Below are 15,049 nucleotides of genomic sequence, written 5' to 3'. Positions count from 1 at the left end.
AAGCTAAGACGAAATGGCTGCATGAAAAACATGAAGAAATCGAAAAAGAAATGATTGTCGGAAGGACTGACTCAGCATATAGGAAAGCCAAAATAACCTTCGGTGAAATTAAAAGCAAGGGTGGCAACATCAAGAATCCAACGTGAATCCCACTGTTGAACGCGGAGGAGAGGGCGGATATGTTGAAAGTGTACATTGAAGGCCTCTATGAGGGGGAAGATTTGTCTGATGAGATAGAAACGGAAGCAAGAGTTGATTTAGAAGAGATAGGGGATCCAGTATTAGAATCAGAATTTAAGAGGGCTTTGGAGGACATACGACCAAATAAGGCAGATGGGATAAAACGTTCCTCATTGTGGGTAGTGGCAACAAAACGGCTATTCACGTTGATGTGTAGAATGTATGAATCTGGCGACATATTATTCACTTTCGGAAAAATATCAGCCACACAATTCCGAAGACTGCAAGAGCTGGCAAGTGCGAGAGTTATCAATAAGCTTCAAAGCTCATTCATCCACGTTGCTAACAAGAATTATATTCAGAAGTATGGAAATAAAATTGAGGATGTGTTAGATGACGATCAGTTTGGCTTTAGATAAGGCAAAGGCACCATAGATCCAGTTATGACGTTGCGGTTGATAGGAATTGTCTGGAAAAACCGTTCAGCAATGTAAAATGGTGCAACATGTTCGAAGTTCCGAGGAAGACAGAGGTAGGCTATAAGGAGAGACAGGTAGTACATAATATGTACAAGAGTCAGGAGGGAATAATAAGTGTGGACGACTAAGAAACGAAGAGCTCGGATTAAAAAGGGTGTAAGACAGGTATGTAGTCTTTCGCCCCTCTGTTCAATCTATAAACTGAAGCAGCAACGATGGAAATAATGAAAAGTTTCAGAAGTGGAATTAAAATCAAGGTGAAACGATGTCAATGATACGATTCGCTGATCACATTGTTATCCTGGGGGAAAGTGAAGAAGAATTATGTGGTCTGCTGAATGTAATGCACAATCTAAATTGAAGAAAGACGAAAGTGATGAGAAATGAGAACAACGAGAAATTTAACGTCAGGATTGATGGTCGCGAAGTAGATGAAGTTAGCCGGCCGCGGTGGTCTCGCGGTTCTAGGCGCGCAGTCCGGAACCGTGCGACTGCTACGGTCGCAGGTTCGAATCCTGCCTCGGGCATGGATGTATGTGATGTCCTTAGGTTAGTTAGGTTTAAGTAGTTCTAAGTTCTAGGGGACTGATGACCATAGATGTTAAGTCCCATAGTGCTCAGAGCCATTTGAACCATTTGAACCTTAACGATAAACAGCCATACCGTACGTGCAATTACCAGGGAGGGTTATCTTGTAGAGGCCTGACTGTCTTTACAACAGTTGCAGGGGCAACAGTCTTGTTGATTGAATGATCTGGCCTTGCAACTTTAGCCAACATGGGCTTGCTGTGATGGTGCTACGAACAGCTAAGAACAAGTCGAAACTCTAGCCATTGTCTTTTTTTCCCGAGAGCATCCGGCTGTATTGTATGGTTTAGCGATGATGGCATCCTCTTGGGTAAAATATTCCGTTGGTAAAATTGTTCCCTATTTGGATCTCTGAATGGGAGATGTCGTCACAAGGAAAAGCAAGACTGGCATTCTACCAGGTGCGTAAAATGTTGTTAAACTCCTTAATCGGGTATTCTGTTAGGGGAGTTGAAAAGAGAAATCGTTAGGTTGAAGTTATAGTAATGCAGGAGCATGAGTAATAATGAATACGAAAACTGGAATGCGAGGAAGCCGCTACGAACAGCACTATGAACCCTTTATCGCAGCCACTAAGGGCACATAGCCAACAACTATAACAGTAGTACAAGTTTATATGCCAAGTAGCTCCGCAGATTATGAAGAGTTTGAAGGAATGTGTGACGAGATAAAGGAAATTATTCAGTTGAAAGAGACAAATAACTGTAATAGGTGACTGGAATTCGGTGAGAGGAAAAGGAAGAAAAGGAAAAAAAAGGAGAACATGTACTAGGTGAAATGAATGAACGGGGAAGCTACCTGGTAGAATTTCACACAGATCATAATTTTATCAAAGCTAATATTTGACTTAAGAGCCATGAAAGTAGTTTATGTAAGTGGCAGAGACCTGATGACACAATGGAGGTTTCAGGTTGATTATATAATGGTAAGATAAGAGATTCCGAAACCGGACTTTAAATTGTAAGCCATTTTCTGGAGCAGGTGTCTACCCTGACCATAGCTTATTGGTTACAAAGTGCTAACTAAAGCTGAGAAACTGCAAAACGGTATGAAATTAACGAGACGGGACCTAGGTAATTGGAAGGAACGAGAGCTTTTTGAGAGTTTCAGGACAACGCTGAACGGAAACAGGTGAAAGAATTACAATAGAAAACGAATGGGCAGTTTTCAGAGATTAAACAAGGTAGACTGCAGAGAATCACAAACGTAAGAGAACAAGGACCACCAGAAATCCCTGGACAACTCTTGAGATGTCGATTTGAATGGACGAAAGAGAAAATATGGAAATCCAGCAACTGATGCAATCGAAACAGAATACAGATGTCTAAGAATTGACACTGACAGGGAATGCAAAATGGCTAAGCGGTAATGGCCAGAAGAAAAATACAAGGCTGTAACAAGAATGTATAACTAGTGGAAAGACTGATGTCAGCTACAGCACATGCAGTATATGTCCCTTTTGACTACCTTTATGATGGTTTTACATCACTGAATCTTCACCTCACCGCCCCGAGAATCCTGTACAGGACAGACATTATAGTCTCCTTGGGTGTAGTTTGTAGGGCTCAACATCAGAGGCTGTATTTAGTCACACATACTTCTCGTGTGACTTTGTGCAGGAAAGTAAGTAATTACAGACACAAAATATTCACTGCATCGCCGCTATCCCACATTTAAAACTTCAAACATTTACGGAATCATTAGGCACTTTCTTTTAACAAATATAATGTGGCGTCTATTCTCACGGAGAGTTCCTGTGTCATCACATGGACTGTCAAGTTGAAGCGTTATATCTGCGGAGTACTTGATCTTATAATGAGAAGACCATATCACATTTAATTTCAGAACAAATGAGTAAATCCGTGACATGCTGAAACACTTTTACTCTCAAGAACCTAGATGAACTGCATTTGTTGCAGTTTGCTGTTATGCGTTATCATGATGCTTTAGTGCTGCCATGCGGTGTGTTTGTGATTACACAATGTTTTAAATTACAAAATTTATTAATTTACTATCGAATTTGTAGAGGTCAGGTTTTGTATTACAAAATTCATAAAATACTGTTCCTGATTCCTTTAAGTTTTAGTAATTTTTATTTTGCACAACGCATTTCAGCAGCAAGTTTCCCTCATCAGAAGTATTAGAGGTTCTTTTGGAGTGTGATGAGGGCTAATTGTTGGATATGCCAATGGGATTACGTGTCGAAATTTATCTCTGTACAAAATGATTAAGTTATGTCATTATATACCTTACGTGAATTGTGATACGTGGTACTTACTGGAATTGCGGAAAACGTGGAAGGGAAGACCCACCAATATAATGTTTTTTTCCACACAACCTGTTTATTTAACAATATATTACCAATTTTTTTTACAAAATGTACAAATTTGCAAAACTCTTTTGACCTTAAACCTTAAGATGAATAAGCCTTTGCAAAAGAATTCAAAACAGCAAACAATATGACAATGATTACAAGATGGCCGGACCTGCAGCCAGCTCGTTGTCGGCTGAAACAGCGGTGTTTACCACCGCGCTGGGCACAGTCTCTCTTATTAAATGCCCTTCTGCAACACATGAAAACTATATAAGTACCATTGAAGACAAGAGTGATTCAATTACTCAAAACAGAAAATGTAACTTTTAATTTGAAAGCTGTATGTCGAAAGGTTCGGGGTTAAAATGCGCATCTGTGCTTAAAGGTTAAACAGATTAGGAAACAATTTGGCAATAATAAGGCTTACTTCAAAGCAATCAACCTCTTAATTTCAATCGGCAACCAAGGTGCGTCTGGATCCCAACCCGTCCCATTTGACAATTTTATTTTGACTAAAACCGTGGTGACAGTTGGCTGTTAATATATTCAGAGTTAGACTGATTGTCAGTTTTTAAGTCCTCTCTGAAGAAACGCCTTGAAACATTACTTGTGAACACTTATTCCAAGAAAACTCATTCGGTGGAACCGCAAGATCCAGCTAAAATACATCAATAAAGACCCGATCTTTCAAACACGGCAACGCACAGAATAGTACAACAGGTTGTTAAGATTATACCTAATGACTAAGAAATGCAATTACAATCCAAAAATTGAACCGGTTAACATGTAAATCTAACCACAAGGTCTCTCTTTTGTTTAACGGCAACCTGTACCTTAGTATAATTGTTCCGGCTGTATTTAAGACCAGGAGCTGATTCATTAGAACATTAATGATCGGGTACAACCAGAAAGGAAAGGCAATAGAATAGGGGGACAAATTTTTAAACGACAACTAGTGTCTTAATACAATACTAGGGCCTATATTTACGCCCAAAGAGCCGATAGAGTAAACCTCTGAGGGTCGGGTACAAACAACAAAATAATAAGGAAAGGAAGTATAATAGCGAGAAAAATTTTTAAACGACAACTAGTGTCGTAATACAGGGTGATTCAAAAAGAATACCACAACTTTAAAAATTTGTATTTAGTGAAAGAAACATAATATAACCTTCTGTTATACATCATTACAAAGAGTATTTAAAAAGGTTTTTTTTTCACTCAAAAACAAGTTCAGAGATGTTCAATATGGCCCCCTCCAGACACTCGAGCAATATCAGCCCGATACTCCAACTCGTTCCACACTCTCTGTAGCATATCAGGCGTAACAGTTTGGATAGCTGCTGTTATTTCTCGTTTCAAATCATCAATGGTGGCTGGGAGAGGTGGACGAAACACCATATCCTTAACAAACCCCCATAAGAAAAGATCGCAGGGGGTAAGATCAGGGCTTCTTGGAGGCCAGTGATGAAGTGCTCTGTCACGGGCTGCCTGGCGGCCGATCCATCGCCTCGGGTAGTTGACGTTCAGGTAGTTACGGACAGATAAGTGCCAATGTGGTGGCGCTCCATCCTGCTGAAATATGAATTGTTGTGCTTCTTGTTCGAGCTGAGGGAACAGCCAATTCTCTAACATCTCCAGATACTGTAGTCCAGTTACAGTAGCACCTTCGAAGAAAAAGGGACCAAAAACTTTATTGGCTGAAATGGCACAGAAAACGTTCACCTTAGGCGAGTCACGTTCATGCTGAGTTGTTTCCCGCGGATTCTCAGTGCCCCATAACAACTGTCGTCGATTCACTTCTGCCGTACTCAATAACACAAAAAGCTTTCTGTTGAGCGGTCGCCATCTTAGCATCAACTGACGCTGACGCCTAGTCAACAGCGCCTCGAGCGAACAAATGTACAACTAAATGAAACTTTATAGCTCCCTTAATTCGCCGACAGATAGTGCTTAGCTCTGCCTTTTGTCGTTGCAGAGTTTTAAATTCCTAAAATTGTGGTATTCTTTTTGAATCACCCTGTACAATACTACGGCGTATATTTGCTACCAAAGAGCCGACCGAGTAAAACTCTGATGGTCGGGTACAAACCAGAAAATAATAAGGAGGTAATGTAAACAATGACATAAATCACCACTAGGATTACGGAATGTTACTCCCCTTTGTCAACAAGCAGTTCCATGGATCCACGGTGAGTCGCAGCGGTTACTGAATGGTACCGATGAAAGCCTGGTAGAAGAGGGCAGCCAAGCCAGGAGCGGTCGTCCGACACGAATGTTACCAACCAACATACCGTATGTCGACCTGCTGCTTGTAGTACTCCGGTGTCTTCGCTCTGCGCAGGCCCTGCTTGCGTGGCTCGTGGCTTCGGCCGCTCGGACCTCGTCACCACCACTTGTCGCGACGCTCGTGCCTCCTCGTCGGGCCAGCGAATTCCGTGTGTATATCGACAAGCAAAGACCTAAGGACACAACCTACAGATACCAACTCTTCCTCATAGATATTGGCAATGGAGCCGCAAAAAGGATAGTCGATACTGCACCTGATCCAGTGGCGGCAAACAGAACAGTCTACTAACTCAATGGCGCCACTGCGGCCTTTACTTACATTTTTACTGAATATAAATTTACCTGGGACAAAAAGCACACCACAGTGTCACGTAACAGTTTCATATTCAGTTATTTACATTACAAAGATTCTTAACTGCTAAGATAAAGCTTATTTCAGTTGTTAAGATAGTACAAACAAGAAAAATGCAAACACATTTAATATAAGAATCCTTATATTGTGGTATTTATTATATAGCATGATAATTTCACATTTTCTGATTCTTCAGTACTCTTAAGAGTTATTTTTATCTAAGTCTCTTTATACTAATAAAGCAACAATTACACAATGGAGAAATGTTTCAAGTAATTTAGATTATTACTTTCTAGTTTATTATTTCGCTACTAGTTATCATGCTGTAACATGAATGAGAATTTCTAGTTCTTCATGTACGTCCATTTGGTATTCCTTGTCCATTTCACATAATATTGTTGGGTGATGCTAATAAGACTTATTTAACTTCACTTACCTACAGAATTTTACTGAGAAGGCTTATACAAGTAGCAGAGAAGTCATAATGTAGCGAAATACCGCAAATTTCATCCCATACATTCACTTTGACTTCCACTCAACTTTTATTTTGACTGAATGTGACTGCCATTGGGCATGCAGCAAACAGCTATTCTGAAGTTTTGGCTTCACTTTATTCAGCGTATCTTGTGTCATTCCGGAAGTTTATTTGTTTATTTCATTAACACTACAAAGTAACTTACTGCCTTGTAGTGTAAGCTGGGGCAGATGCTTCTAAATCTAAGATCAAAGACTTCTTATTACTACAGTCTTACTGGTAGGCGGTTATTAATGTTATTTTAAATAATGTAAAAAACATAATAAATAAAAATTTCTCTGATATTAGAGAGAAATGAATTATTAACAGTTTTTAAAGTGGTTCTATACAATTTTTTCTGCCTAGTTGAGGAGAATATAATTTATATAATGCAAATGAAAAAAATTTAGTACAGTAAGTGTGCTGAAAATAATTTGCAATATGTAGTGGGAAGTGATATACTATATTTGGATGTGCAATATAGTCTAAGTAGCTTGTTGGTTGATAATAGCCTATTCCTACCCACTTCAAGTGAGAAGGTCTCGGTAGAACCTCGAGCTACCCTCATCTGAAATGATTTGAGTTTATGTATGTTTGTTGTGCTTGTGTGTGTTGATATACTACCTGGAGTGTTGCATGTCAGGACACTACATGATATTCAGTAGTTGTTTGTTTGTCTGATTGTTGGTACTTGTGGTATATTCTGAGTGATAACTTAGATATATAAACACCTGGTGTTGTTCAGATTACATACTGATTGAGCGTTTGATACGTTGACTACATTAATTATAGCTCTGCGTGAAGAATACACTTATGGTTGTAAATTAGTTATTATAAATGGAATTTAGTTCATTGCTGCTTGAAGCAGTATTCCTTAAATAACTTAATACATAACATTTTTAATCTTAGACATAGTTTATACAGGAAATACGTTTGATATATAAAATACATTGATTGTAGCTTTACATAATCAAGAGAACATACCTCTGTCTACACATAATAAGACGAATAACACATTACTGTGCGTGTATGGTACACTTAAAGCAATATGGGGAGGAGAAACCTCAGAATAAAAGTTCTTCGACAATTCTCCTCCCAAGCGACTTTACTTTATTACTAGAGTCTTAGCATGTGGTGTCACTGCTTGTGTAGGTGTTTTTTTTTTCATGTTACTGCCTCTTGTATTGTTTGCGACTGTGTAATAGCATACAATGTCATGTGTTGTTGGTTTGGGTCCCTTTCGTGTTGATCCCTTCTGAGTCATATTCATTTAGTGTGTTGGTTCCTTCCTCAGTTTCGGAATCTTTGGTCGTTCTTCTGTCCCGCCACGTGGTTTGCAGTGTTGTTTGCGCTTGCCTACGCCGCCTTGCATATGGGTTTCGGTGCTTGTATTCTTCATGTAGCGTGTTCGATATAATATCGGCTACGCTATTTATTGTGTTCCATACATAGGGATTACTTATCATTCCGGCGACGTTACTGCCGTTCTGTACATTTCTCACATGTGCAAGCGTGTTCCATAACAGTGTAACATGCTCTGGTGTCGCAGTTTCTCCGCAAATGCATATTTCATTGATCATACAACGTAGGCTTTGACGGCTGGTATTGCCTTCACTTAAAACTTCCGCACTGATAAGCCGTGGTCGAAGTATAAAACTCTCCCCTGTGGTTTCGTCTCCTACTGCAGAAGACATCCTCCGTGAAAAAGTTGCAAACTGCAAAGAGAACTCCAGGAAGAGCTGATAATATAGACAGTACAGAGGGCGCCACTGTCCATCACGTGGCGTCGGCTATGAGACTGTCTCTGGTAAGGTTGGCCGTGGTGGCCGAGCGGTTCTAGGCGCTTCAGTCTGGCACCGCGCGACCGCTACGGTCACAGGTTCGAATCCTACCTCGGGCATGGAGGTCGGTTTAAATAGTTCTAAGTTCTAGGTGACTGATGACCTCAGATGTTAAGTCCCATAGTGCTCAGAGCCATTTGATTTGTCTCTGGTAATGCCAAAATTCTCGATTGAAAGGAATCGATCGTCACGCCTCCGGTGCAATACTGACATCCAAATTTTATCCAGTTTAACACTTTCGTCTTTCCTATTAAAATTATTACAGTTTTAGACGCTCGTCTCGCTGAATTTTATTTCATGATTACCTTCCTGGTAAATATGCTCCGCTACGGCCGATTTATTCGTGTGACTCCGGCGGCAATTCCTCTTATGTTCAAGACGGGTGTTCGCCCTTCTCTTTGTGGCCCCTATATGATCCTGTCCACAACTACAAGGAATTTTATATATCCAAAGGGTGTCTTGGTGTTTTGCCGATCTTAAATATTCTTTTACACGCATCAAAAAAAGTTTTGCATCACCTCGGTTCCGAGAGTTACGCAATCTGTACAGAAAACGGGAATAGAGATCAACATAAACATCATTTCCGCCCTTTTTATTTCTCATGTAAACCACACATTAGATGTTGTACAAACACACTCAGCGAGACCTTCAGAGGTGGTGGTCCAGATTGCTGTACACACCGGTACCTCTAACACTCAGTAGCACGTCCCCTTGCATCAATGCATGCCTGTATTCAAATGGTTCAAATGGCTCTGAGCACTATGGGACTCAACTGCTGTGGTTATTAGTCCCCTAGAACTTAGAACTACTTAAACCTAACTAACCTAAGGACAGCACACACATCCATGCCCGAGGCAGGATTCGAACCTGCGACCGTAGCAGTCACACGGTTCCTGACTGCGCGCCTAGAACCGCGAGACCACCGCGGCCGGCTGCCTGTATTCGTCATGGCATATTATCCACAAGTACATTAAGGCACCGTTGGTCCATATCGTCCCACTCCTCAACGGCGATTCAGCGTAGATACCTCAGAGTGGTCGGTGGGTCACGTCGTCCATAAACAGCCCTTTTCAATCCATCCCAGGTATGCTCGACAGCGTTCATGTCTGGAAAACATGCTGGCCACTCTAGTCACTCGCAAGATGTGCACGGTGGGGACGCGAATTATCGCCCATGAAGACGAATGATTCCCCAATATGCTGCCGGTATGGTTGCATTGTCGGTTGGAGGATGCCATTCGCGTGTCGTACAGCTGTTACTGCGCCTTTCTTGGCCACCAGCGGCGTACGTCGGCCCTACATAATGCCACGCCAAAACAGCAGGGAACCTCCACCTTGCTGCACTCGTTGGACAGTGTGTCTAAGGCGTTCAGCCTGACCGGGTTGCCTCCAAACACGTCTTCGACGATTGTCTGGTTGAAGGCGTATGCGACACTCATCGGTGAAAAAAACGTGATGCCAATCCTGACCGGTCCCTTCGGCATGTTGTTGGGCCCATCTGTACCACGCTGCATGGTGTCGAGGTTGCAATGATTTACCTCGCCATGGGCGTCAGGAGTGAAGTTGCGCATCATCCATCCTATTGCGCACGGTTTGCACCGCAACACAACTTCCTGTGGCTGCAGGAAAAGCATTATTCAACATGGTGTCGTTGCTGTCAGGGTTACCGAGAAAGTAAGGTTACCAAGGACCACACGAGGGTTATGCCAAAAGTTTTTAGCAGAAACTCTGAATTTTTTTTATTTACAGTACTACTGTTATATCTTTTCAAAATACTCTTCATGAGCACTTACACATTTTCCATCCTTTGAAACCGCTTCAAAAACGTATGTCCAAGCTTCTTTAGGGAAGTCACTTACGAGTTGCATTAGACTCTTCTTTGGATGAAAAACACTGACCATGACTTTATTTCTTCCTCCTTGCGAACAAGAAGTAGTCACACAGAGCCACGTCAGGTGAAAAGGTGGGTATGGTAACACTCGCACTTTTTCCTTCTTCAAGAAGTCCATTGGTCTAGCAGCCGTGTGTGCTGAGGCATTGTCGTGATCCAGAATAACGTGCTCACTCTTCTACTTTGGGTGCTGGACCTTCATATGGCAATGACTTCCGACAGACATGCAGTCACAATACCACTCAGCATTGACAGACCTGAGAAGACCTAGCTTGTTGAAGAGTGACCACCATGTTCTTTCGAGAGCTCCAACTGTAGTGTGTGGTTCCTGACCTAGAAATCGCTTTATTGAACACTGCTTTATTTTGAGGTCAAATTGGTACATCCCTGTTTCGCCACATGTTACGATACTGAGAATGTCTTTGGGCTGTCCTTTGTTGTATTTTTCAAGCACGAAATGACGTCAGTCCATTTTTATGTATTTTTGGGCATCTGTCAGGGAACGTGGCACCCATTGGTCCCAAATCTTGGTTAGGCCTAAATGAGCGTGAACGATGGGCTGTGACACAGTCAGTTCAATGTTTACTATTCCTTCAATGTCGCACAATCCGGGATGAGAATCAACGTCGATCATTTTCCTCACAACATCAATGTTTTATTGGGCCACTGCCATTCATGGAACGAAGTTCATCCTAAATCGACTCCTGTCTCTTTGAAACCAGTTTCTAACGGAAGCCCTAGAAGGGGAAGACTCATCAAAAACGTAAATCAGAGAAGAGTGGCATTCTACAACGTTTAACTTCATTTTGTAGTATTGCACAAAAACTGCAGGGTGGAAGATACATCTTGTACTGTGACTCAACACTGCCTCCGTCTTGACTCACCGTTCACAGCATGATTTGAAGTCCAGTGGTGGGAGACCGCCGCGCGTTCATTCCAAGGTCAAAAAACAATGCTCTTTCTAACTGAAATAATTCCATTCTCGTCAGACTTCCGGTTTGAGGCCTACTAAAAGCTTTCAACACAGCCCTCAATTCTAAAAACGGATACCGTTATGGCTGGGCTACTTTTCAGCACATTCACCGTCTAGACTGACACTCGAAACCTCTGGGGTTTAAATTTATAAACTCGTATGCCCTGTGAATCTGCAGTGCCACGTACGAACAAATCCTTAACTTCAGTAGGCACTTCGCCACTGCGTGAATGTTGACTATACAGGAATTCTTCAGGTGTAAGAGGAGATTGATATCGGTGGGAGGAAGAGTAGGGCTCCAGATGATCAAACATCCGCCAGCTCAACTCCAACGCAAGAAATGTTGCTCTCTGCGTCATTTACGAGCGTGCGTTGTCGTCCATCTGCGCCACATCTGCTCAGAGCATCTCGCATCTCTGGTTCTGAACGGCTCGTCGCAAATTCCACAGTGTTTCACAAAAACCGAAGTGGTTCCCCGTTTCACTTCTGAGCAGGAGGCCCACAACTGGAATGACCTTCTCCCACAATACCGTAGAACTCAATTTCCTTGTCTCATTCTTCTTAAATGCGGTCTTACACAGAAATAAAATTGCATACCAACTTATCAGGGTATCTGCAGGGAATGGCCCCTGAGTTATGAAAACATAAAGCACTACATCTCTATATAGCACCACTGCTGGTTATGCAGAAGGTAGTCAGTGAGGAATATCGGCCTCTCAATTTATATATTGATGACTTTCTTAAAATTATGAGCATTAGCAATCCATTGTCGGCTTATTCATTCACTAAGTGAAACTGTTTGGATAATTCGTTAAAATTTACCTTCAGCGCGTTTAGAGACTTACCAACTACGCATTTATAGAGAGAAATGATCACATCTTCATATACAATCACGTTACTTCTCTCGATCGTGTATTCTGTTCTATTTTCTACTACTGGCTGGATAATAAACAACAATTTTTTAACGGGAAATGTTTTCTGACTTTTAACTGTGAAGTCATTAATGGAAGTTAATGAAATGCTTTTACGGCCGTCTGCGTAACAGACATATCTCAAACACATCTGAAAAGAACTTTCTAGGAAATGTAATAGTAAATTTTCTTAGTTGTACTTTCTTCACAATGGGAAACTTTACCTCTTCTTTCTGCTTCGATGGTCGTCTCGAATACAGCCATCGTAGCAGTTGCTAATTGTTGAACGTGCCGCCTAATGGAAGAAATTCGTATTTCAAACAGGTGAGGTGAACTGTTTCTCAGATAAATAGACAGGCACTATAATTTCCTTCACGTTCTGTAAATTAACCCAAAATCCAATCTTATTAACAAAACTCTTACAATAGAAGAGCGATAAAATGTTTACGTCCTCTCTTCATCGAGGCACGCCACAGACATCTTTCATTTTCCCGATTTTAAAAAAAGTGAAATTCACATCTCTATCATGTAACAACATCTCTGCTCAGATAATCATTTCCTTTTTTAACTTACTTATACTTCATTGAAAATATCTAGCAAGTGCCGTTACGCCTATCCTTACTGTGGGTTGTGGGTTCATGCAGATAGCACACAGTACAAAATTTCCTTTTCTTATCAGTTTTTCTAGTGTCGTCGTGTCATCGGCGTGAGCTGACTCCATTGTTTGAAGTTCCTCGTCGCTACTGTTTTCCACATCACGGAGAGCATTATTCGCGAGCGTGATGGAGTGTTAACAGTTCGTAGTGTCCACTCAGGGCAGCTGTTTACACCTGCCTACTGATTCCGTAAGCTATGAGGTCGAAGGACTCTGCTGGACCAGATACGTCTGGATAAAATCTTCGTGGACATATTGGTGAGATTTCACCTTTCCATAAGCACACATATTACACTGTTCTGCTTATTCAGTTCGGCACTGCAGATTCGCTAAACTTTCTGCATTCCAGATGATGAATCACTTGGCGATTGCGAACTTAAGTCGTCACACAACACTACTTTTTAACCCCTGGGTGGCCACTACACATATTTGAGGTACGCTGCAAAGCCCTTTCGCACATATTTCTAATACGTCTAATGTCACCTTAGATTGGTTTTCACAGAATTACAAAATATAGATGAACGTATTTACAGAGACATGAAACAAATGAAGGTCATTCAAGCACAGTCATAAGAAAATCTTATCTATACCCTAATTCGAGGTTCCTCATAATTAATTTTTGATGACAGCTTTAGAAGATTTTTAAGAAAATTTTCTCCTTTTTATTTATTTCAGTGTGTGACGAATTTGCTTCTCAAAACATTTACGTCTCCAGTAACAATCTGAAAACTGATATTGTCATCAACAAAATGAAGAGGAATTTCACCACAACACGAGGAAAAGAAAAGCATAAGAATTACAGCAAGAAACTTCTGTTTAAGACAAACATAGCGCATCTTCTTGTACTGGTATTTGTTTTCACAAACAATTTACGCTACTTGCTATGAGCACATGTGCAATACTTGTGGTATATCCATGTTCTCTTCATATCATAATGTTTCTTATATCACTATCTACGTCTCACTATCCTTTGTTTAGTACTTAGACTTTTTTATCGGCTAATCGCTTTTGAAACCGTCTTTGTATGCTTCAAACATAAATATATGTGCATATGTTTTCATTGCATTTTATGTTCAGTTTCACTGGTACTCTGTGTTTGAATATAGTATTAATTGTTTCTACAGTGCATTAATTTACCCTCAGATGTAGCTTGCATAGCTATGTATGTATTTCATTGCAGATAGCACTCAAACGTTTACGTAATCGCTTAACACGAAGGCTAAGTTACTCATCATTACTCTTCAGCTGGCAGAGCTACACTCGTGTTTAGCTGTTTCAACATAATGAATATAAATGTGCCTACTTATCCTCCAAATAAGTCAGCCAGCGTGTCCATTCACACATACGCACACATTTAGAACAACTCGGTACATTTCGTCTTCACACCTATCAGAGTATATGTTTATCAATATTTCATACTTACTTATACGCTCTCTGAGAGTGATTTTCCTGCTGAACTATGTTTGTGGAAGTAACGCTTATCTGCAATAACGAACCTTACCTTGAGGCTTGTAGTTGCTATCTCTGCAAAGCTTTTGCCATTTCAGTTAGTGGACCTAATTTTTTTAATTTTTTTTTCATAGCACATTAGTTTTTCATGTTCACTGGAATGTGTAGGTAGTTTTCAGTAGAATATGTATAATAGACATAGTTTAATCGATTACAGTTTTATATAAATAACGCAGCTCTTTCATATTGTAAGTAGCTGTAGACAGTGTAATATAAATTGCTCTTAATTTTAGTACCATCAATATATTCATTAGCCTGTTCCTCTTTGTAGCCTAATCGTTAAAAATCTGTTTCATTTATTACTTAAGTGTAGTCGAGCCTTTCCGTAAATAGTTCTTTCTTTGCGCTTGACCGAAGCTCTTTCTGTGCAAATAATTTCTTTTGTACACTGCTTCTTACTCTGATATATGTAGTCTTATGTGTGAAGTTGGTTTTGAAGTTTGTCACATATTGACGTGGTAAACCTTTACTGTCATTAGATAAAATATTTCATACTAGCAAAATCTATGTAAAAATACAAAGTGTGCAGCAGTGATACTGATTATACAAGTTTATTC

This window comes from Schistocerca nitens, chromosome 6 (genome assembly GCF_023898315.1).
Source record: "Schistocerca nitens isolate TAMUIC-IGC-003100 chromosome 6, iqSchNite1.1, whole genome shotgun sequence".
Taxonomy (NCBI): Eukaryota; Metazoa; Arthropoda; class Insecta; order Orthoptera; family Acrididae; genus Schistocerca; species Schistocerca nitens.
This window is presented reverse-complemented; position numbering follows the sequence as displayed.